The sequence below is a fragment of the Danio rerio genome, chromosome 21 (assembly GCF_052040795.2).
Source record: "Danio rerio strain M-AB ecotype USA chromosome 21, GRCz13ab, whole genome shotgun sequence".
Lineage (NCBI taxonomy): Eukaryota > Metazoa > Chordata > Actinopteri > Cypriniformes > Danionidae > Danio > Danio rerio.
In genome coordinates this window covers 20,068,416-20,092,809 of record NC_141041.1, presented here as the reverse complement: position 1 = coordinate 20,092,809, position 24,394 = coordinate 20,068,416, and the positions used below count along the sequence as shown (strand labels likewise).

Genomic DNA, 24,394 nt, shown 5'->3' with positions numbered 1-24,394 from the left:
AGCAGTGATGGCATGTCAGCGAGACAAATAAACATTTTATCGAGTCATTTCATACAATTTATTTATTTATTTAATTTATACAAACCCTCTAGTGACATTTCCTCAAACTAAATCATCATAACGTTACTGTGCACAGCATCAGTAAAACGTTTAGAATAATTTAAATACTTAATTTTTTAAAACAGTCACTGCTGATTAGAAACTAACATTAAAGCTAAGCTTACAGAAATCCTGTATGCATGACAGTATAAAGATGTATTACTCACTGATGTCGAAGCACTTCCAGGTCATCAGAGATGTAGACAGGACAGAATATGTGTTATCAAATGAGCTATTGTGCAGCCTTTGTTGGACATCCAGGTAGTATGTTCACCCACACTGTAAGAAACAAAAACAGAAACAATTTATTAAAATGTGAGGGATAGTAAACATGTTTGGTCTACAGAGAGAAGAAAATGTTTACTTTAAGCATTGATCCTAATGAATATATTTCTCAACTACATTTAACCTTATCACGGAAACAGCATTTTTGAGCTTTTAGACCAGGGGTGCTCAACCTTGTTTGCTTTAAATTAGAATTAAAACAATAAATCTCTATGTCAAATAAAATACTTCAGATCTAAATAAAGCAGGTGCTTTTACCTAAAGGTTCCTTCCCTCCAGTTAGTTTGGCTGTAAATCCCTCCACATCTGTGCTTTATTCGGTTCTTGTCTAACTAGTGTCGCATTTCAGGTCCATCACTATCTGGGCTAGAAGGACAATATGAATAAAAAAAGACAGGACACATATAAATAAGTCTCAGAATAAAATATTTAAAGGAATAGTTTACTATTTTGCCACTATTTACTCCACGTGTTTTAAACTAGTTTGAATTTCTGTTAAACACTAAAGCAGATATTTTGAAGAATGTTAGTAACCAGTAACTATTGACATCCATATTTGAACCAAATTTCTTTAAAAAATATGAGTTTGTGTTCAACGGAACAAATTAAATATATAACTATTTTGAAACAAGTGGAGGATGCCAAAGATGCTATTATTTTCATTTTGGGGTGAACTGTCCCTTCAATTCAAGTGTCAAGCAATAGTCATAAAAACTGATGTGTCGCTTGAGGAAAACTAAATCAAGTACCTTCTTTGAACAAGCAGAATCATTATGCCATTGTATTCAGTGATTCTCTTTTACATTTTCCCACTATAAAAGGATAGCTTCAACATGCAATCCATGTTAAGACAAAAATGAATAGCATAAAATAACATATTGAACTAAACTTACAGTTTCCAGGCTGTTTGAAAAACAAACAAACACATACACCCAGTAAAATTGCTAATAAACACAAAGACAACAGTTATAGAAAAAAATGTTTGTCTAATATTTAATCAGCACTTGGTAGGCAAATAGCATAGCTGTGGCTGTTTTAACACCAGATTTTTTTTTATCTTAGGAACTGCTGGAAGAAGAAAAAGAGGTTGTACATGAAACTCCTCACAACAAATCTGTGAACAACTTGACATTTAAAAATCTAATCAAAATGAGGAAGACATCAACATTACCTTGAATAATCAAGTGAGGAGTGATTGGTAGCATCAGTTTTTCAACATCAATTACTGTAGCTGAAAAACAGATAAATATAATAAGAGTAAGATAAGACTTAACATTAATTAATCTAAATCTATGGTACAACCATACCAATCTGTATGGGGTTAAAATACATTTGTACACAAATCATTCCCTGACCCCATCAATTTCTCTTAGAATAGGATGGATATATATATATATATATATATATATATATATATATATATATATAGATAATGACTTTGGCCTATATCTGTGTACTCAGAACGTACACTCACCTCAGGTACACCTGAACACCAAAAATTAAATGTACAAATAAAGACACACTATACATCAAGCTCATTAACATTATTGAGAAATAGACAATTAATATGTATTTTGTTAATATTAACGTTAGCTTAAAATAATTCAACTGCATTTAATTTACAGCTCCATTTAACAAAACAGTTAAGACTCATTTCATTATGAGCTTAGTTTAAATAACTAACTTACAGTTGAAAAATTTTACCATAATGATAGCTTAGTCATAATGACCACATGAAGACCAGAGCTTACCTTAACGGTAAACGTTTAACTTTTCATGGTGACTTCGCCTTCATCTCAGTGTTGTGCTGAAATAGAGAATTCATTAATGCAGTTAAAATAAGTTAAAGTTATGTTTTTTCAGGTAACTTAACGTATGGTCAAAAACTCACTCGAGATAAACTCACTGTATCTAATAACGTTACCTCGCAAACACTACAATGACCGCCTGGCGTCTGTTATTTCTTGTTTAAAATACCGTTTGTTAACGGATAGCGTGACATAACATAAGAACCTACAACTAATGTCACTTGGTTAATTCTTTTAAATTACATACACAATACACAAAAATACTTAGAAAACAATCCTTTAACGGAAAGAATTTGACTTTAAAACACTTACCGAGGATGAATTCGCTGGATGAAAGACGACAGGTGAATTTCAAATTAGGAGAGCCGTTGCCTGCATGTCGAGTCGTGTCCGTTCGGTTCTATGAATCGGCTCCTTAGTGAACAGTAAAGAATCGAATCCGCCTAAAACCGATTCCTTTTTGTATATGATTCATTACTATACACTAATTATACACTAATTGCATATTGCTGAATGTGCTTGTGAACACGTGTGATCAAATAATTCCCGAGCAAACGGTTCAATTCGGTTCAATACGATTCAGAGTCGCTCGAGTGCTGAACCGAACCAGTGCAAACGTTATATTGATTACAATATAGTAACATTGTTTTTTATTCACTTTACCAGCGAAATTATTACATATATCTGACCTTGACAATAAGAATAAAGTTCGTTTGAAGTGTTTTGAGAATTATATATAAATATATATATATATATATATTTTTTTTTTCTCCCAGAATTCATTTCACATCAACAAGCAAATGGTAATGGCGGATGAGAAAGCCCAGCTAATATTATAAATATTGCGTTTAATATGTCACGAAATGAAATTCTAACAGTATTTCATGCGAGAATGTAGTTCTTACAAACTCAAATCTGTGGTTTATTTATAGATATCATGTGTAAATTTTAAGCGTGCTTTGCCGATAGCGGAGATTCTGACCTCCAGGGTGTCTATCATCACTCATGTATCCGGCGAAACGAGGTTATAAACGGCTAGACATGTGAGACTTGCCCCGGTCTTAGATGGCTCTATAATGAATGTGTTATGAAATTTAGTTTTAACCGTTTTTCATGCGGGAATGTAGTTGTTTCAAACTCAAGTCTGTGGTTTATTTATAGAGATGGTGGGTATTTTAAAATATTGTTTTGAAAATGCGGAGATATGTGACCTCCATGGTGATGACGGGTGCCCAATCCTCATGAATCCGTCTAAAGCAGGCTGGTCATTATGACATTTAAGCTGACTTTGGTTTCATGAATCAATTATTTTTGTTCCAGTTTACGTTTTGGTTAAGCAAAACGTTATGTTGATTAAAAATGATTTTATATTTTCATGTTAACCTTAAAAAAATAAGGTGCAGTACACCCAAATATGGAAAACCAGGGGACAGTTTTATGCACTGAACAGTCTGAAGAAACTGGTTATTTTATTTTTCTTCACAAAATACTTTGTCAAAAAATAAAATAAACATAATAATAATAATATAAAGTGTGTGTAGAGTTTTTCATGGTCATTTGCAGTACTGTATTTAGATGCACAGTAACTGATTTTTTCCCAAAATTCATTGTAAAATCTGCAGTAGCATACTGTTAATCATGTTCACAGTATGGAAATGTTGAGAATACATTATCATGCTGTGAAAACAGCAATATATACAGTAACACACTGTGCACAGCTTATACAGTAAACAACTGTTGAGAAATGCAGTATAATACCGTGAAAACAACAGAAATCGTTTACAGTGAACTTATAGAAGGTTTTTGTTCATAAAGGTGGGAAGTTCAAGAAACTAGCTGAAAAACGGAAGAAAAGTTGGCATGTAATAAATGTTTTTCAATACATCCATGTGTACAAACGTTTTTGAACGCAATAATTCACTTCACACTTCCAATAAAGATTATATACAGGCCTAGCTATGTGTAGAAATATTTGAATGTGTTATATAAAAGTCAGATACGAACAACAACACACTTATACAAAATTCAGGAGAATATAACGTACTCTACCATGTAATCGCTGCAATGAAATCTCTGTCTTGTTTTACAATAATCAAAGTCTTTATTGCTGTTCTGGTGAAATAAACATCTGTAACGTGAACATCGAGATGCGCAGCACTGGTACAAACAAAAAATGAGAGAACAAAAAAAGAAAAGCAACTCTTGCGACAAAACTAGACGGTTATTATTGTGAAGCATTTTCCCCCTTGCAAAAATAAATAAATAATAATGTAGACTATGTGTCCCTTTTGTATGCTTTCATGGATGATGTCTGGAAAATATCCGCATGGGGGAAAACTATCGTAATTTATAATAAACATGTATTTGTAAGTATATCATGTGTACAAATCTTTGGTAATGAATGCTACAGAATACTGTAGCATAGTAAACTGATAAACTGTGGTGCATTGTGATTATAGCGTAGAAAACTGAAGCCTATTGAATAGTTTGTTTATTACTACAGTTGTGTTGTACCACAGCAACAATATAGGCTAATTACTACAACAGTTTAATTCAAGTAATTATCTATAGCAGGGATCACCAAACTTGTTCCTGAAGGGCCAGTGTCCTGCAGATTTGAGCTCCAACCCTAATCAAACACACCTGAACAAGCTAATCAAGGTCTACCTAGGTATACTTTAAACATTCAGGCAGGTGTGTTGAGGTAAGTCGGCCCTCCAGGACCGAGATTGGTGATCCCTGATCTATAGTATGCTTCCAAACAGTATTTACTATAGCATTTTTCATGTAACATAATAGCTTACACAGTATGTACCGCCTTAATGACAGGCAAATAAATTTTAGTTCAGTAGAGATATCGGCCCTCTTTATGTTATAAGGATCATGCCCAACGTATGTGGTTATTTTCTATTTATATCTCCTTTGAAATATGGTATAAATCGCAAAAATACAGACTTCCTTCTATGTCTCCCATTTAGATTTTTACTTCCTGCCCTCCGTCTGAATTTCACTCATCACTAGAACCACGTGATTGAAAACAACCTATATGATAGTTTAGTTGGTCTTTTTTTTACTCCAAAGAGGATGGTTGAATACAGATGGACTTTTATATCCCACGTGTGAAAAAAAAATGAGCTTGTGTTTATTCGTTGACCCTGAGATCGATTGGTACGAATGCGTTCGCTGATATTTGGATGAGAAACATGTACACAAACAAACCACAAACAAACAGCAGAAACAATTAAACACAATTGTAGCACCAAACAAAACACAGGCATTTTTTCATCTTGCTGTAATTATATTTCAATCATGCAAATGAGTCAGTTTTGGTAGTTAGGGGGTTGTTCGTGTGTGTAATTGAAAACGGGAATATTGTCTCGCATCAAAATCTCAGCAAATGCATTTTCTGGCTCCTAATCAGAGCAACCACCATGAGCAGCTTGGGCTCAATCGCAACTCAATCTTTACTGAATTGAATCGTTTTATCTTAATTAACTGTGTAGAATCCATCCAGGTCTCCCAAGCGTGCCAATTTCAGCCCCCTATATACAGCAAATCCCCCCCCCCCCCCCCAAACCTCTTTAATAAACATGTCTCTGGCTCTCTGGGATATCGACTCAAGGGAGTGATCGACTGATGGACAGCGGCATGGTCCAGTGTATAAGCTCTATCTAAAATACATTATCTTCTCCTGTCAGCCGATGGGATGGGAACCACTGGGCTGTTTTCCTTTACTGCATCGTGTACCTTTCAGGAAGGCTATACGCCGAAATTCCTTTCAGGCAGAACACATCGCACTGCTTTTCGCTCGAGATACAGGCCTATCCAACCAAGTGAACAGCGGTTTGTTTTCCAAGCTTAGCATATTTCTTTTTTTTCAAGTTCATGGAAGGAAATACAACAGAGGGTTTAGATATTACAGGACGTATAAGAATTTAAATAGGTACAGTAGAATAAACCAAACAAATATTTTCTCATCCCATGTTATATAACTCAAAATTACGGTGAAATTAATGCAGTATGTTATTTCTTCCTGGTTTGGACTTTTAAAATGTTGTTTTGTTTGTTTGTTTTTTTCTTGCTTTAATGTCTTTGTTTTTCATTTACTTTCACACTTTGGGCCTAAACATTCTTTAAATTAGTTCTTCTTTTTATTTGTGTGTAGGTGTGTGGACGTGTTTTCATAAATTGAAATATGTCAGACCTCAGTTAATTCCACAGCACAATACATGTACATGTTGTATTTTTTGGCATTGCTATATGCAATTTTATTGTTCACTTCAGCTGGTAGAGCAACAGTTTGGCAGTATCTACTTTAGCAGGTTTTTTAATGGTATAGTTCACAAATGAGAGAAGAAATTAGCTATTAAATTACCTAACCTCAAGCCATTTTCCTTCATAAAATGCAGGTCAATGTCAACCTGCACTTAGAGTGTTAAAAAATATACATGCAAAATCTATGTCCAAATATGCATAATAATATATCTTAGGGCTGAGTGATTAATCTCAAACGATTATCATGTGCATTTTGTCAGTAAAGCTGGTTCTAGCAGCAGCAGGTGCTTTCAGATGGAACAGTGTTTACCATATAGTCATAGTACAGTGATAAACTGTGCAAAATCATGTACAAAATTGAAATCAATTTAATCTGTAGTTTCATTCTGTGGTAAGCTATTTGGGTCACTTCTCAGTGAAGACACCACTTTAATTGCATGTTTTTACACCCAACTTACTTTACAACTTCAGTTGAGTGTTAAAATAAATTAATCTGTCAGATAATTCCATAGTCATGTGTTTATTAGTCATGCTAAATCAGTGAAAGGAATTCAATCTTCTGTTTACAATGTAACAATATTGGCGATTTGCTGGGTTTCTTCAGATAGACTGTAAAAAAATCCTTATTGCCCTAATTTTTTAAACTGAATCAAATTAACCTTATGACTTAACTGAACTTATATTATGTTAAACTGACTTAAAACAGCCTGCATAACTTATATTTATTAAATTAAATTAAGTTAGGCCACAATTAACTCTACAGTTACAGTAAACTAAAAACATATGCTGTCAGGGCTAATTGATCTTATATATATATTTTTACAGTGTATTTGGAGTTTCCGAGGAGTTTTACTACTGGTCACATAACCATTCTTCCCTGACAAGATGCACATGGCAATCGCACATATGATCAATTGTGTTTGTGATTTTATTTTGAATAAATTAATTAATTGTTAATTAATTAATCAATCAAAATAGATTAATTGTCCAGCCCTAATACATCTGAGTGTATGCAAGTTGGTGAAATTTGGCATTTTCACTATTAATATAGATCTATGTAATGACAAATGCATCTGAAGATAACTCTGAAGTTTGTTACTGCAGACAAGAGTTAAATATGTTGAACTGGACTGTTTTGTGGTCACGTGGATACTATCTTGATGAGGAATATAACATGTAACAATAATTTTATTACCTTAGACATTATATTTCCGTCCGACAAGTTTTGGTCCCGTGTGCCCTGGATTATTTTCTTGGTAATGAAGGTCAATTATAATAATTGTGTTTCTATAATGATTAGACTCTCTCTGGACGCAGATGCATGCTATCCTTATAATTACTATTTAATCACTGTTAGATCTGTATCGTTAGAATTGTACTAGTGGGAGCATTTGTATGCCAGTGTTGTTCATGTTGTTTTTACTTCATTTGTTCATTGCATTTGTTAGTTCATTATGTAATGTTTTGTTTATTTGTTTGTTGTGCAGATAAGTGACCAGATATGACCAGTCAGTATCAGCCAGATCACTCTGACTCTGGCATACAAAGTAATGTAAGCATGGAGTGCATGTAGGTTTGAGTTGCTTGCTTTTTAGTGGCAATGTAAATACTGGTAATTGAAAGGTTGCACTTTAATTTTGTGTACCATCACCTTTGTACCTTTTGAATGTGCCACAGTTCTATTTAATTTTATGCAAGACTGGGTTAAGTTGTAATATGCTTTCTTTCTTTCTTTCTTGCAGTATTGATTTTTTTAAAACAATATTTCAAGCACATTCTTTAAAACTAGCATAATTGTGTACTTTCGTTTTTTTAACTTTATTTAATCAAAGCTAAAAACAGTACATTGTAATTATGTAAATAAATTAATACAAATGTTTGAGCAGCAAATCAGCATGCTAAAATGATCTATAAAGGATCAACCTCAACTTATTTTAAAATGTAGTACATTTTCACTAAATGTTTGTACTGTATTTCCTAAATAATTGCAGCCTTGTTCAAAACAATGGATATTATATTTTTATAATAGTTTTGTCCGGTTCACAAATCTGATGGGCTGAGAACAGTGTAAAATTCTGCAATATCAGAACTCGTACTGCCTCTTCACCCTTCTGTATTACTCCGCCTACATAGACTGACAGCAGATCAATAAACTCACTAGAGTTGAACAAATATTGCTGCTGTTGGACAACATAATGTTCTTTTGAGGCTTTTTAGGTGAGAATGTAGTTGTTTACATTGCAACTATGAAGTTTATTTATAGGGGATAGTGCCTATTTTAAATATTTATAATTTCTGTGAGACAATGCGTCGACATCCATCAGCCTCTCATTAAGCAGAGCAAAGCTAATTAACGTTGTCCCTCCACAAGATGGCAAACAAGACCATATAATAAGCCCCTTGATGAGAAAAGACACAGCCACAGCCATATCACCCTGCAGCCCAAGACCGGTTACTCACTGAAGCTAAGCAGGGCAGAGCCTGGTTAGTACCTGGATGGGAGACCACTAGGGAACACTAGGTTGCTGTTGGAAGTGGTGTTAGTGAGGCCAGCAGGGGGCGCTCAACCTGAGGTCTATGAGGTCTATGTGAGTCCTAATGCCCCAGTAAAAGTGAAGGGGACACTACACTGTCAGTGGGCGCCGTCTTTCGGATGAGACACTGGTGCCATTGTCCTGTGACAGCTGTCGCATCATCCAAGTGGATGCTGCACACTGGTGGTGGTGTGGAGAGACCCCCCTCATGATTGTGAAGCGCTTTAGGTTGTATGGCCATACACAATAAATGCGCTATATAAATACATATTACATTACAAAAGAATGACATATTTTCAAACCACAGCTGATCAAAACATTGTAAAATTGGTGAGTGACATTTCAAGTCGATCTCTCTCTTGTATGTTGTAGTGCTGTTTTTTTAAGCATAGTAATTGTAGTGTTTTGAGTGTGAGATGTGACTAAGATATCAAGAAATCTAGTAATATGGTCTTCCTGGTGTAATTAATGATGTCATAGTATGTTGAACGACAAGGAGTGGTTTAAATAACACTGAAAATTTTTCAGGTGTAGCTGCCTTTGACATTTTTTTTCCCACAAAGCTATTTGAAGCAGTAACATAGTCACTTGCCCTTAACATGCTTTCCACATATAAAATCATTCATGTATTCATTCATTCATTCATTCATTCATTCATTCATTCATTCATTCATTCATTTTCCTTCGGCTTAGTCCCTTTATTTTCCGGGGTGGCCACAGCGGATTGATCTTCCAAATTATCCAGCATATGTTTTACACTGCGAATGCCTTGTCAGTTGCAACTCAGCACTGGGAAACACCCATACACATTCATTCACAAACACACACTCATTCACCTATATCAATTCACCTATATTACATGTCTTGTGGGGAAAATCGGAGCACCCGGATGAAAACCACGCAAACAGGGGAGAACATGTAAACTCCACACAGAAACGCCAACTGACCCAGCCGAGACTCAAACCTGTGACCTTATTGCTGTGAAGTGACAGTGCTAACCACTGAGCCCCCGTGCCACCACATATAAAATATATTTTGCTATGTTATTATTTGACAAGGACTGAAAAATGAATGTCTCATCTTTAACCCATGGACATGCATGCAAATACACAGCTAGTGAAGTGTCTGTGAAAGCAGTGTCCAGTACAAAAGCTCCCACACAGGCTTTAAGTGTCCCGTCTTTGTGCAGAATAGCCTTTATCAGCCGTCCACTCCAGAACGTTCCTTTGGGTGAACCTGTGAGTTAGTCAGGACAGCATTTGTGTGACTCTTTTGAGCTTCTCTGACTCAGGAATCATTTAGCATCAACTGCTCCTCAGCACAGGCCAGAAGCCCCCAGTACACCAGTGCGCTCCTTTCATTTTTAATGGTCTCAGATCAGCCGTCGAGCACATGAGGAAAGAGAACTTCAGAACATCTTCCGAATCAAAAGCTGCAGGCCCTAGAGACTCATACGCCTCTCCATGCTGGCAGAGCAACTTCAGTGATGAAGCTCCATCGGGCCGGCTGGATCCATTCCTCTGCTTCAATCAGGCCTAAATGAAAGACGATGTACACAATTAGCCAAGCAGACGGTACGTGCAAATGGTTGACTTTGGCTTCTGGCTCGCTCTGCTGGCATCCTGTAAATTATGAATGCAGGTGATTGGGGAACTGTGACAGTGGCTGTGGATTTAGTTGGAGCGTTTAATGCGTGTTTGTGTGAATGTGTGAAGGGTTGAGCTCTTCTATTCAAAGCATGACTCTTACACAAACTGACATCTACAAAACTCTATGAGGGTATGTGTTCACTGAGGAGGATTTGCTGCTCTTTTATTGCTCTATTGAGTTAGAGAGTTCTGTGTTATGTTTCAAGGATCAACTTTTTCAGAGTTCTACATTTTGGGGCAAATTCTGCTGATTTGTCATTAAGATAATATTGCAGGCTTACATAGAGGAATGTTTGCTGAAATCACAGAAAGATTTATGTCTTGGGAACTATAAATAATTGATGTTTTGTAGAATACATGCATTTTTTCATGTTTTTGATTTTATGGATGAAGTTAATAGATTTAATTGCTAACTTTTTGTAAGTAAAACATTTGCACATAAATGTTTACATTAAGTGAAAATGCAAATTTTTCTAACAAATAAGAAAATACCTTTAGATTTAAAGTATTAAAATAATCCCACCAAATGAGCTCATACTTAAAATTTTTAGTGCATAGTTTGGGATCTTGGTAAACCTGGCCTCAAACTCAATTCCTGGAGGGCTGCATTAACCCTAATCAAACACAGCTAATGCAACTACTCAAGGTGTTCAAGACTACTAGACTATCAAGCAGGTGTGAGTTGGTGGTGTTTGGAGCTAAAATATGCAGAGCAGCGGCCCTCCAGGAATTTAGTTTAGAACCACTGTGGTAAACCTTTTGTTGACAATTAAATCATAATTTCATTAATGCGAACCATGTATAACTTTTTTTAAATTGATGGTAGTACATTAAAGTTATGTTTTCAAATTTGCTGTACTTTTTGTAAACAAAAAAAAAATGTTTTGGCAAAAAAAATGTAAAGATTGTTTAAAAACTCATTCATTCATTCATTCATTTTATTTCAGCTTAGTCCCTTATTCATCAGGGGTTGTCACAGCGGAATAAATCACCAACTTATCCAATTTATGTTTTTTACAGCGAATGCCCTTCCAGCTGCAACCCAGTATTGGGAAACATCCATACACACTCATTCACACACTACAGCCAATTAAGTTTATTCAGTTCACCTATAGCACATGTCTTTGAACTGTGGGAGAAACCGTAGAACCCAGAGGAAACCGATGCAAACTCGCAAGAACATGCAAACTGCACACAGAAATGCCATCTGACCCAGCCGGGAGTCTAACCAGCGGCCTTCTTGTTTTGAGGCAACATTGCTAACCACTGAGCCACCGTGTCATCTTGTTTGAAATAATGTATTGCAATTATTTATGGTGGTGCAAATGTTGGAAGAAATAACTTGAAATCAGTAACAATTGAGTGCAGAGTTTAATATCTTGGCAAATCTTTTGTTTAACTATATTAATCACTATAGGAGACCTATTCTGGCCCTTTTTACAACATGTAAAATAAGAGTGTACTGTATGTGACGTTTTAGCTCGAAACACAAATATGGATTTATCACTTCTTAATTGTTTTATCAATTGCCGCTTTTATGCTTCGAGGCAAATTAAGCAGATTTGGTGACTGTCGCTTTAAATTCAAATGCACAAAGGCACATGTGTCAGCATAGTGGCAGATTCAAAATAGGATTAACTTTATCTGTTTGAAAAACTGAAAATGTGAAAAGAAGTGTCTCAGAAGTAGGTAGTCTATGCACTCTCAGAAATAAAGGTACAAAAGCTGTCAATGGGGTGATACTTTTTTAAAAGATACACTTTTATACTTTTCAGGTCCACTTTTGTACCATAAAGGTACATATTTATACCTAAAAAGTACAATTGTGTACTTCATAGTACCTTAAAGGTACAAAAGGTAACCGTACAGGTACAAAAATGTTTCTTTAACCTCCTAGGGCTTAGTGGCCACATATGTGGACAGCACATTTTAGCTCTTAAGTAGCTATCCTCTTAAGCCCCAAGGTGTTTTTTTACATTTTTATTTCTCTTTGCTATTTGGGCTTATTGGAACCTAATTAGTATAAAAACCAAGTATTATATTTTGATATGATGTACTTTTAGAGAAAAATTATGTCCATATATGTGGACTCGTGGTCCGAATTTACTTATAACACTTTTTCCTGGCTGTTTTGTAATGCATATTTAACATAGAATATTTTGTGAACATGTTTTGACTATCACATAGTAAAAACAACATTTTTTTTCTCATTTTAGACAGTTAAAATAGTGTTTGGGACATTTCATATGCTACAAAACAGATGCAGGATGACACTGTATGTCTGTAACAAAATATAAAACATTCAAAGTATTTTAAATAGGGTACCAATGTGCACCTGTAAGGTACAAAAATGTACTTTCTGAAAATGTACCGCCGTGACAGCCTTTATTTTTTATTGTGTGAAGACTACAGTGTTCATTTGTGCATCCTGAAACTCTCGCTGACATTACCTTCAGCAAGTGAAAACTCTAATGGCAGATTGCTGCTTCTCACTTAGGGCTGTTTATGCCAATGAGGGAGATCGCTCTTCACTCATGGCTGGTGATCCTCTGTTGACACATACAAAAGGAAAATGTCAATTAAAGTGGTTCTTCAGACTGTTTGTATCAAGTGTGATTATAAAATATACAATGAATGAATAAATTTTTACCATTAGAAGCTGGCTATATTTACACCCTGTTGCAACACAACGGTGTTTAAACCCCTTAAACAGTATATGTGATGTTTGCGTAATAGGTCCTCTTTAATGTAAATTACATGTTATAGGTAAAGGTATCTTGTAAGTTGAAACACAGTGTTGAGACACTGAAGTCTCAGTTTAAGCTGTATTTAAATTCATTGCTGAGTTCACATTTAAAGGCAAGACAAGATGCGAGTGTTTTGATTAGGAGTCGCTGCAATTTGTGGCCGATGTGTGGAAGCTCTGCTCTGCGGCAGCTGCTCGGTTTGATGTGTTGTGCATCACTGCAGTGGCTCTGTGCTCTTCACTGTCTTGCTGTACTTATTTAAGAAGCAAGTGACATGCAGCAACCCACACGCATATAGTGTGGGAGGTCATACTTCTATGTTTATGCCACCCCATCTGTGGGAGCCGTATGGTTTGTTTAGGTGGCCATATGTTTGTGTTTGTATATGGTGGAAAAAGTTCAGATGTGTTGGGTCAGTAGCTACGTTTCCATCCATCTATTTTTTTGTGCATTTTGGATATGTACATAAAAAATTGGTTGATGGAAATGCCAAGATGCGCATATGTTTGAAAATGAGCATAAAAACGTATGTACACAACTGAGTAGGATAAACTTTTTATTCAATAAGTAAAAATGCACATAAACTATGATGGAAACACTTTTACCAAATTCTAGTTTGCACATTAAAAAAGTCATGTGATTTTGTTATAAGACATTATGTGATGATAAAAATTTGTGTGAATGGACAAACCAGCAGGCTGAGCACATTGTAAAACATTAGAAATATTGTTTTGGTCATTTCAAAACACTGTAACAATTTTAGTACTCGTGTTCTTATATTATTAATTACCACCAGAACTGTCAAGAGCGTCTGTGCTCTGCGTCTTGCACCTTCAAACACCACCATGCGTTCATTGGGTGTCGGCATTGTCCTCTGAGGTGCAAAATAATTTATTAAAAGACTGACACAGCTTTTCCTACCGCAGCAAATTCCGTTTTTACTGTAGATATTTGGCTTCAGTTAATCAGGAAGTGGCGATTTTGTCTTATTTGCATGTCTTTATGTGATATTCCAGTAATGTGTGCAAAAATTTTATTTGCAATTTTGGATGCAAACATGAGATTTTATACATATTTTTGAAAAAATAAACCTTACCAACACTGCATGAAAAGCAATGGAAGTCAAATTTGAAATAAGCTTTTTCAATTGTAATGTTTTTTTAAATATATGAATTTTTTATGAATTTCTGTGATGAAAGCTGAATTTCAGAAAGCTGATTTTTTTCAGTTGCGCTTCATCCTTTTATTGTAAACGTTTTTTTGGAAATATCGAAGGTAATTATATCAAAACTATACATTTATTGTTTTAGATTCTGAATGAACAGCATTTGAAGATTTCACACTTAGCTGATGAATGAGAATGTTTAGCATGCCGCCCTGAGCTCAGAAGATCCTCGAGCCCAGGGCTTCCTCCCTTTTGAAGGGCGAGAATTGAGTGGTGCCACTCTGGATTAGTCAATTCCCTGGGAGGAAACCAGGGAACCCGGGGAAACCCACACAATAATGGGGAGAACATGTTATCTCTGCAGAGAAATGTCAACTGGCTTGGTAAGGACTTGAACCAGTGACATTCATGCTGTGAGGCAAAAGTGCTAACAGCTGGGCCACCGTTATCTATCTAGGAAATGAGAGGAGGAGTAGGGGTGGAAGGGGGGATTCTTCTGGGGGGGATTCTTATTTATAAATAAACCATTTTTGATGGTCTCATCAAAAGAGTTGCACTTTTAAACAATTTAAAGGAATAGTACACCCGAATAATGTAATTTTGTCATCATTTACTTACCCTTGAGTGGTTCAGAACTTTATAGATAAATCTGAAGAATGTAAAATAAAAACCATTGGCCTTCAATGCTACATAATTGTAATTCTTTGGCTACCAGCTTCTAAAATTCTTTAAAATATATTCTTTTTGGGTTCGACAGAAGAAAAAAGTTAACAAGTGGATGGTGAGTAAATAATGACCGAATTTTCTTTTTGGGTGAACCTATCCCTTCTTAGTAAATGAAAAATCTTAATGAGCTGTTTCAGTCAGTGCTTAATTTGAGTCGGATCTTGCCGGATCTTGTACCGGAAAATGTCAGGTATTCGTATTTTGCATTCCATTATTTATTTTAAAGGATCAACTTGTGCATGGTGAAAACATGCGTGTGTGCGTGTGTGTTAGAAAGAGAAAATGAGCGCAAGCAAGGCTATGTGGATTGTGGGTGCATGCAAACACACACGCCAGCCCTCAACAATATTTTCAGCCAATTGTCTTTCTTATGTTTACAATCACTCTCATTGGTTGGTGATTATTGTTTCGCGCGCAGTGAGCAACAAAAATAAATAATAGTTGGCATAGTGGCCAACTTAAATAATATTTGTATTTTCAAAATGGAAAAGAGGCATGCATATTTTCATTTTTACAACCAGTAAAAATTTCAGATTTCAGGTATACAAAAGCAGTGAAGGAGCTATAGTTAGAAATAAACAAAATCGGTTTTACATTGTAATTAACTTCTAAAATAAAAGTGATGAAGGGAAAAAAAAATGCTTTAAAAATGAAGACGAAAGGCAACGGAGTGGCGTAGTAGGTAATGCTGTCGCCACACAGCAAGAAGGTCGCTGGTTCGAGCCTCGGCTAGGTCAGTTGGCATTTCTATGTGAAGTTTGCATGTTCTCCCTGTGATTGCGTGGGTTTCTTCTGGGTGCTCCGGTTTCCCCCACAAGTCCAAAGACATGCGGTACAGGTGAATTAGGTAGTGTATGTGTGTCGATGAGTGTATGGGTGTTTCCCATTGATGGGTTGCAGCTAGAAGGCCATTCTGATGGGTAAAACATATGCTGGATATGTTGGTGGTTCATTCTGCTGTGGCGACCCCAGATTAATAAATGGAGTAAGTTGAAAAGAAAATGAATGAATGAATGAAGATGAATCACTTATTTGATCAGTGAATTGTAAATTGTTTTTGATTTGTACCTTGGCTAACTTTACTATAAAGTTATAGTCACATCAAAATGTATTCCAGCAGTGTACTTGGAAAAATTTGCTTGTAAAAGGAGAAGCTGCAATGATTTGGAGTAGCTTGAGAAAACATTCTGAACAATGTCTCTGCTGTCTCCCCAACACAGCACACACTGGAGCGTACACCATGTCTGTAGTTGTGTTATGTTGAGGGAAAACACCCCCTACATGTCTTCAGCATTAGTCCTGGGATCAGTCAGAGCTGTCATCCTTGTACCAAGGAAGCTGATGCAGAGCCTTCGCCTGCGAATCCTCTGTTCTACGGGCCCTGCAGCTCACTATAGGGGAGGTTTCACACACAGATTTGCATGCTGCTCACACTGCATTTGTGACAACAAACCCCAGCCACGACAGCACACGCTCCTTCAAGCCTATTACATCCCTCCTGGAGCTGCTCAGTGGCTGAAAAGAGCGGAGGCACAGACACTTGTTGGAGGATGGAAACATGAGACCCAGCGGTTTGCCGGGATGAACCGATGGAATGGTGCGAGTGGCGAACAAGCAGAAAACAATGGGGAAAATCAAACCAGGAGTCTGCTGATTGTATGAAAGTTAGCGTTGGGGGCTTCTTTGGTGAAGTCCTGCTGACTGTTGCATAAAACTAGAATTTTTATGTTCCAATTCTGAATATTACAATATTCCTTCTCATTTTTTAGTATCAGTACACATTTCAATACCAACAGGATTTTCTTACTTATTGCAAATAATATATATTATTATTGTTAAATGAAAATAGAGCAGCGGGGTGGCTCAGTGTTTAGCACTGTCATCTCACAGCAAGAAGGTCGCTGGTTCTCCCTGTCTTCCCTTGGGTTTGTGCTCAGGTTTTCCCCACATTCCAAAGACATGCGCTATAGGTGAATTGAATAAGCTTAATTGGCCTTGGTGTATGAGTGTGTGTAAATGTGAGAGTGAATGGGTGTTTCCCTGTACTGGGTTATGGCTGAAAGGGCATCCGCCGCATTAAACATATGCCGGAATAGTTCATTCCACTGTGGCATAGTCTGATAAATAAGAGATTAGGCCGAAGGAAAATTAATTAATAACATGAAATTAATAAGGATGCAGAAAATGGAGGCACTTGTCCAAAATTGCCTTGTGAAATAATTAATTAATGAGGCTAACATAAAGTCATTGTGTAAGACTTTTAAAATTGTATTCAATAACTTAATTTACACTGAAAAAAACACAAGGCAATAAAATAACCACATTTTATTGACAGTTCACAAGTTCACCTGCTCAATCAACTGCATTGACATGCTAAGGGATATTGGCATTGCTGTCCTGAAGCAGGGGTCCAAGCTATCAAGCTATCCCGTCCTTGAAACCTTGAAGAAGGCTTTTTTTTTAAACATGGGAGGAGATAGGAAGGTGGTAGGATGCCGGAACAAAAGTCAACTAAAATAGTGCTAGGAACGCTACTTATATACACACTTCATAAATGACTGACCCACTTGACTGATCAGCCTTCTCCCTAACTTAAGTTAGGAACTTTTACCATTTTTTTTACCATGTTTATCAGTGTCATTTTACCAGTGTTGTCATGACATCAGAGTAGCGCTAACGCAAGCAGCAGGTACAAACATATGACATAGAAATGTCGGTAACACTTTACAATAAGGTTCATTAGTTAATGCATTTACTAACATGAACTAATCATGAACAACACATTTACAGCATTTATTAATCATAATTGAACATTTACTAATGCATTATTAACATTTAAGCCCATGCTTGTTAACATTAGTTAATGCACCATGAGATAACATGAACTAACAATGAACTACTGTATTTTCATTAACTAACGTTAACTAACATGAACAAATACAGTAGTAGATGTATTGTTCATTGTTTGTTCATCTTAGTAAATGCATTAATTAACATTAACTAATGAACCTTATTGTAAAGTGTGACCGAAATGTCCTGTCGGTGCATTATTTGAGCTGACTTTTCCAGTGAGAATGTGCAGAATATTGAACTTTGCTGCTCTTGGTTGGTGACTACAGCTCGATTAAAGATCTTTACTAATATAAGTATGAAACTTTTTATTTTATATTGTATTTATTTTAGGGCTGTACAAAATATTGTTTCAGCAACAATATTGCAATGTGATCATTCGCAATAGTCACATCCCGAGGATATGCAACGTTAGATCTGGATTTTAATTTATTATTTAGCAAAGTTTTTTGTGAGGCCTGTGACTGTCTGAGGGTTTTGAAAGCATTCAGACATAAATTGTACTTTTAGTAACTTATGTAATAATTAACTTTATTGAATTGTTTATAAAAGAACACTATGTATTATTAATTACATTTAATTATTCAATAACTGTATACCTGAATACAATTCAACTCCTTGAAAAACAATAAAACGCTAAATAAAGAAATGTTTTAATTTGTATCTTTTTTCTTAATTGAATTTCTCTATGCTTGTAGATTGTTTACTATATTTTAGGCACTCCCCCTACATCATCTCAATCAATCTAAAATGATCAATTCTTTTCAAATAGTAATTCAACTCATCTTAGTTAAATCCTATTCTTATCACAATGTATATTGCAGAATAAAACACATTCCAATGTTAAAAAATTTCCAATATCTTGCAGCCCTAATTTTTTTGTATTTGTATCTTAAAGATTGTTAATGCACAGAACCCTTGCACACTGAGTTTGGGGCATATTTATTCATTCAGAAAAAAACACAAAATAATTCAAATCAAATCAATTAGTTATGCATATGTTGTCACTCTTTAATCAAAATGTTTCTTCTTTCTTTTTTAAAAACTCCTTTTAAAGGAGAGGAGTGAGAATTCACCATATTAGTGTGCGTCAGGAAATCAGTGGCATTTTGATATTTTGCTTACAATACTGCAGTCACATAACACAAACTTCTATGAACTATTTAAATCTGAAAAGAGATTGATAGTATACATCAAAAGTATGGGCATGCTCACCAAACAGCGGTATGGTAAATTTATGCAAGTTCCATTGAAACCAGCATATAATAGGCTACAGCAGTTATTATCAAGCATCTGCCACATTCTGTCTGTATTCTGCACTGTTTGTAACACAGTGTTTTGTGCTGCGAGTGACAGCATTCAGGAATTTGGCTTTTACTCTGAATTGTCAAAACTCATTTTATAATGCTTTATATGGATGCAAAAAAAATCATACCAATCTAAATTTTTTATGACAAACAAAAGTTTCAGAGGCAGTGTGTAAATGTAATTGACACAATGTAAGGTCGTATTTACTTTTTGACATGAACATTTTTGACTCAATGTGCAATGAACTTGAGAGGAAAACCAGCATACTGAATACTGCTGAGCAAACACAAACAGCCTCGATTTGTCTCTTTTGCCAAAATCCCAAAATGCTCACAAGTAGAACGCGCTGACATGGGACATCTACTCCAGCCAATCAGAACTCTTAGAAGCATTCACATCTGCGCTGTTTCTGAACAAAAAAGCCTTTGAATATTTTTTTAGGCACATTTAGCTGCTAGATCTTAGTCAGATTTCATTTCTATGTTTCTTCTTAATGCCAACTGTGTAAAAATCTAAATGAAAAAAATGCTTATGAGAAAGCGCTGTTTGTTAACCAATAAGCTCTGCTTTAGTTGCTTGACGCGTGTACACGTGAAGTAAAGGAGTGCTCCGGTGACCGCAAGCACACACATAAATTATATACATCTCCACATGCAAAAGTGTTCCTCCATGTTTTCATCCAGGTTCACACACTACTTATCCATCCACAGAATTTGTAATGAAGTTAAATGTGTAAACATTTAGCAGTGGTTCCCACTTCTGCCTTTGAATGTTGCAGGGACAAAGCAGCTGTATGAATGCTAAAGCTTTAAATAAAAGTGAAACCATGAGTAAAAGCCTGACCTCTCCTATGTGTACAAAAACAAGCACAGCCATTTAGAGGTCATTTCTGGTTAATGATGTCAGAATTTACTGTTTTTTTTTTGGAATGGATGTCTGAATAGTCTTTTCTACAACAATTCTGGAACGTCCTTGCCTGTGTGAACAGTGCTTTTTTGAAAGTCGTTCCAGAAATTTTCTGGTATCACTCTGTGAAAGGAGCTTAGTTACTCAAATATGATTTTGCTGTGTTAGATTTTTGTCTTTGTATCAGTTTTTATTGATATTGTGAATTTTTTTATAAGGCACTGTTTTAACGTCATACTGTAATTTTGACATCATGACAATACTCATTAAAGAGCTCTTGTCTAATTACCATACCATTGAAATGTAGACATTGCATCGATAAACCAAATTGAGCTAAATGTTAAAGTTTGTTAACCTAGCCTTTTAAAAATCAAATCAAATGATCTTTGGGATGCTATAAAAACTATTATCCAGTGTGAAGTATTTGACACTTTAAAATGGATTTGTTGCAGCCAAAACTCTTTTTTTTGTCAGATCGATGTACGCATAAACACAAAGAGCTTTTTGCAAGGTGTTATTTGGAACCGCTCATTAAATCTGAGTAGAGAGATTAATTGTGTGTTGTGTTTGGGTTGAGATGATAAGAGGCTTAGGTATTGATCCAATTCTTCAGACCTCTAAAGGATGAGTTGAGCTCAAGCGCTGTGTGTAGGAGCCAGAAGATGAACGCAAACTGGACATTGAAGACCACTGAAAGAAGAAAGACAATAAAGTCAAAATGGCTCAATACTTTGTTGTTGCTATTCAGTCATGTACTACTTGTGTCATTTTGCACACTTTTATTCAGAGCACCCTACAGCAGCTCAGGTTTTAGGGAGTTTAGTGTTCAGCGCATCATACATTGCAGATTTTGACTAGCTGTCTTTTAGGATATATTCATTCTATGTTAGCTTTAGGTGTGAGTTTCAAACTGCCCTGCTCACCTTAACTTCAAGCCTGTAAGCCTGTACCTTTAATCACAATGACAGTGGCTAAAGCAAATATTAACAATTTCAAGGTCCAAATCTTTTCTTAAATTTTCTCAAATATTGATTAAAGGAAAAATCCCCCCCCCCCTTCCTTCTTCAAAAAATTATAATTTACTTACCCTTGTGTTGCTTAAATGTTGTATTCTGTTGCACCATTTTAAGGCTGAAGTATATTTATGAATTTCGAGAAGAACATTATAGCAGTGATTTCTAAAAGAAAACTTTTTTGCACAAAACCCAATAAAGGTATATTTGGATTTGTCTGTGCAACATGCTTCATGTACTCTAAGAGTTCTTCTTGGGTAAACAAAACAAAATTTAATGTATTATTTAATGAAAATCCTGACCTCGACTGTGCATGGCTGCGTCCATGAGATTCATGAGAGAAGTATGGTTTAGAAATTGATTTAATGTACTTTCAACTGTGGTTTCAAGTTTGTCTTAACTTTCTGAGTTTTAACAGCAGAGTTTTGGCATTATGGCAAATCTTAGAAAATTATGTTTATGAATTCATGGAATTGTCCTATATATGTGATTTTAAGTGTAAGTTTTTTGAATAAAAGTGTCATTTTATGGAAATTAACTACTATTTGGCAAAAAAAAAAAAAAGTTTTGGGGGTTATACAATAAGTAATAATATATATAGAGCAATTCCAGCGTTATGGATGACATTTGCAGTAAAAACCTAAATTTACAGAGAATGTACAGTTGAAGTCAGACTAATTAGCCCCCCTGAATTATTAGCGCCTCTGTTTTTTTTTTATTGGAGATAATTTTTTTTCCCAACACATTTACTTTAGTTTTAATAACTTATTTCTAATAACTGATTTATTTTATATATTTGCCACTATGACAATAAATAATAGTTTACTAGATATTTTTCAAGACTCTTTTATAAAGCTTAAAGTGACATTTAAAGGCTTAACTTGGTTAATTAGGTTAACTAGGCAGGTTAGGGTAATTAGGCAATTTATTGTATAACGATGGTTCGTTCTGTAGACTATTGAAAAAAAATATAGCTTAAAGGGGCTAATAATTTTGATCTTAAAACTGTTTTTAAAAAATGTTAAACTGCTTTTATTATAGTCAAAATAAAACAAATAAGACTTTCTCCTGAAGAAAAAAAATATTATCAGACATCCTGTGAACATTTCATTGCTCTGTTAAGCATTGTTTGGGAATTGTTTAAAAAAGAAAAATAAATTCAAAGCGGGCTAATAATTCTGACTTCAACTGTATATGTTAACATTATATTGAAACATCTGTTTATATTTTCCAAAACAACTAACAATTTAAAACAATATTAAACAATATGATATTAAAACAATTTTAATATTTTTAGTGAGGAACATAAACATGCGTTATGGATGTGACAAAAAAGTCTGCGAGTTTACTGTATGCAACAAAAAATTCTGTGAATTTAATTCATTCATTCATTTTCTTGTTGGCTTAGTCCCTTTATTAATCCAGGGTCACCACAGCAGAATGAACCGCTAACTTATCCAGCAAGTTTTATGCAGCAGATGCCCTTCCAGCCACAACCCATCTCTGGGAAACATCCACACACACATTCACACACTACAGACAGTTTAGCCTACCCAATTCACCTGTACCGCATGTCTTTGGACTGTGGGCGAAACCAGAGCACCTGGAGGAAACCCACGTGATGGCAGGGAGAACATGTAAACTCCACACAGAAACACCAACTGAGTCGAGGTTCGAACCAGCAACCCAGCGACATTCTTGCTGTGAGGCGACAGCACTACCTACTGCGCCACTGCCTCGCCCGTGAATTGAAGAAACAATGCTATTGAAAAGAATAAGAAAAAGGATGATTGATTTTTTATTTTACACTTCTACATTTATGAGGTTAAATTTTCGTTATGGATGTGACACCTTACTGTTATGAATGTGACTGTTGTGAAATTTGTCACTTGTGTGACTTTGCTAAATCAAATATAATAGATTGAACGGAGACATTTTGTGTAGTTTTTAAGTACCGTAAAATACTTGCTCACAACAAAAATGTAGAAACATTTGCTATTTTGGTTGAACCTTAGTTTATTCATTGCAAGGTTGACTTTCCATGGAATTGCTCGGAGTTATAAGTTAAAATAAATGTATATATAATATAATTATATGTATTATATATACATTTTTTTTTCATTTAATTTTGAGCAATTATTAAGGTAAACATTTTGTTTTTAAAGAAAAAAAAGTAAGAAATCAGACTAGGTCCTCAAGAGCACAACAGCTCTTTATGACCTTGTTACACCTGGTATTGAGATACAGTTTAATCTGTTAGTTCACAACTTGACCATTCTTATTAAGGTGTAAACATAGTATAAACTATTATGAGCCTGTAGTTGAATGCATTCAAACAGTCACAAAACAAATACCACAGACTCTCCACATGATTGTTATAGATTGAAAGCACACCAAAACAAGGTATTAATACTTAGCACTGTTGAACCAAAACAGGGGGATTTGAAATTGCAGGAGTTGAAATCACAGTTGCCATTCTTTTCATTTACTTGCTTTTCTATTTGTCTGTAAGCCATGAATCATGGGTTGGTCATTCAGCAGTATTAATTCATCTCACTGAGCAAAAGCCATGTAGAGCATGACAAAATAACATGAAAGGTCTCAGCGAAATTCATAAACAAGTGGTCACTTTTAAAGCCATGTTAATACAAAATGGAAATAATAATGCATCCCGCTTGACCACTTGTGATTTGATCTCTGAACAGAAATATCAATCCTGGAAATATGGTCAATATGTCTCTGCCACCAACCCAGAGTTTTAACTACTTTTATACACCACCATCTTGAAATTTACCTGTTGTTCTCAGCTAATCCTTTGAAGGAGGGTTTGTCTACTCTCCATTGCAGCTCCACAAGACTCAGTACTGGGTTAGTTGCAGTTTTAGAAGATCAAATCACATGGTTTCTTTTTATCGATGCTGTGCCATTAACACCTACTGTAGGTTTATAGCTCAGATCCACTTCATGTCTCCTGTTCTCGCTGAACAACCTCAGCTTGTCATTTGACATTTCAGGTTGATGGCTACTCA

General features: G+C 35.4%; 1 protein-coding gene and 1 long non-coding RNA gene across 3 annotated transcripts in view; one reads left to right on the top strand and one right to left on the bottom strand.

Annotated features, from left to right (window-relative positions):
* si:dkey-112m2.1 overlaps nt 1-24,394 on the top strand; it is a 241,373-nt gene that overhangs the window by 26,457 nt on the left and 190,522 nt on the right. The gene's annotated exons all lie outside the window — the stretch shown is intronic.
* On the bottom strand, nt 643-2,642 carry LOC147838824 (uncharacterized). 2 transcript variants are annotated; one of them, XR_015520254.1, is made up of 4 exons: nt 2,505-2,642; nt 2,136-2,191; nt 1,556-1,615; nt 643-750 (listed from the first exon to the last, which is right to left on the bottom strand). It is a non-coding gene; the product is annotated as an uncharacterized LOC147838824 (long non-coding RNA). The 2 variants fall into 2 exon arrangements; XR_015520253.1 differs by lacking the exon at nt 643-750 and having other exon boundaries at nt 1,479-1,615.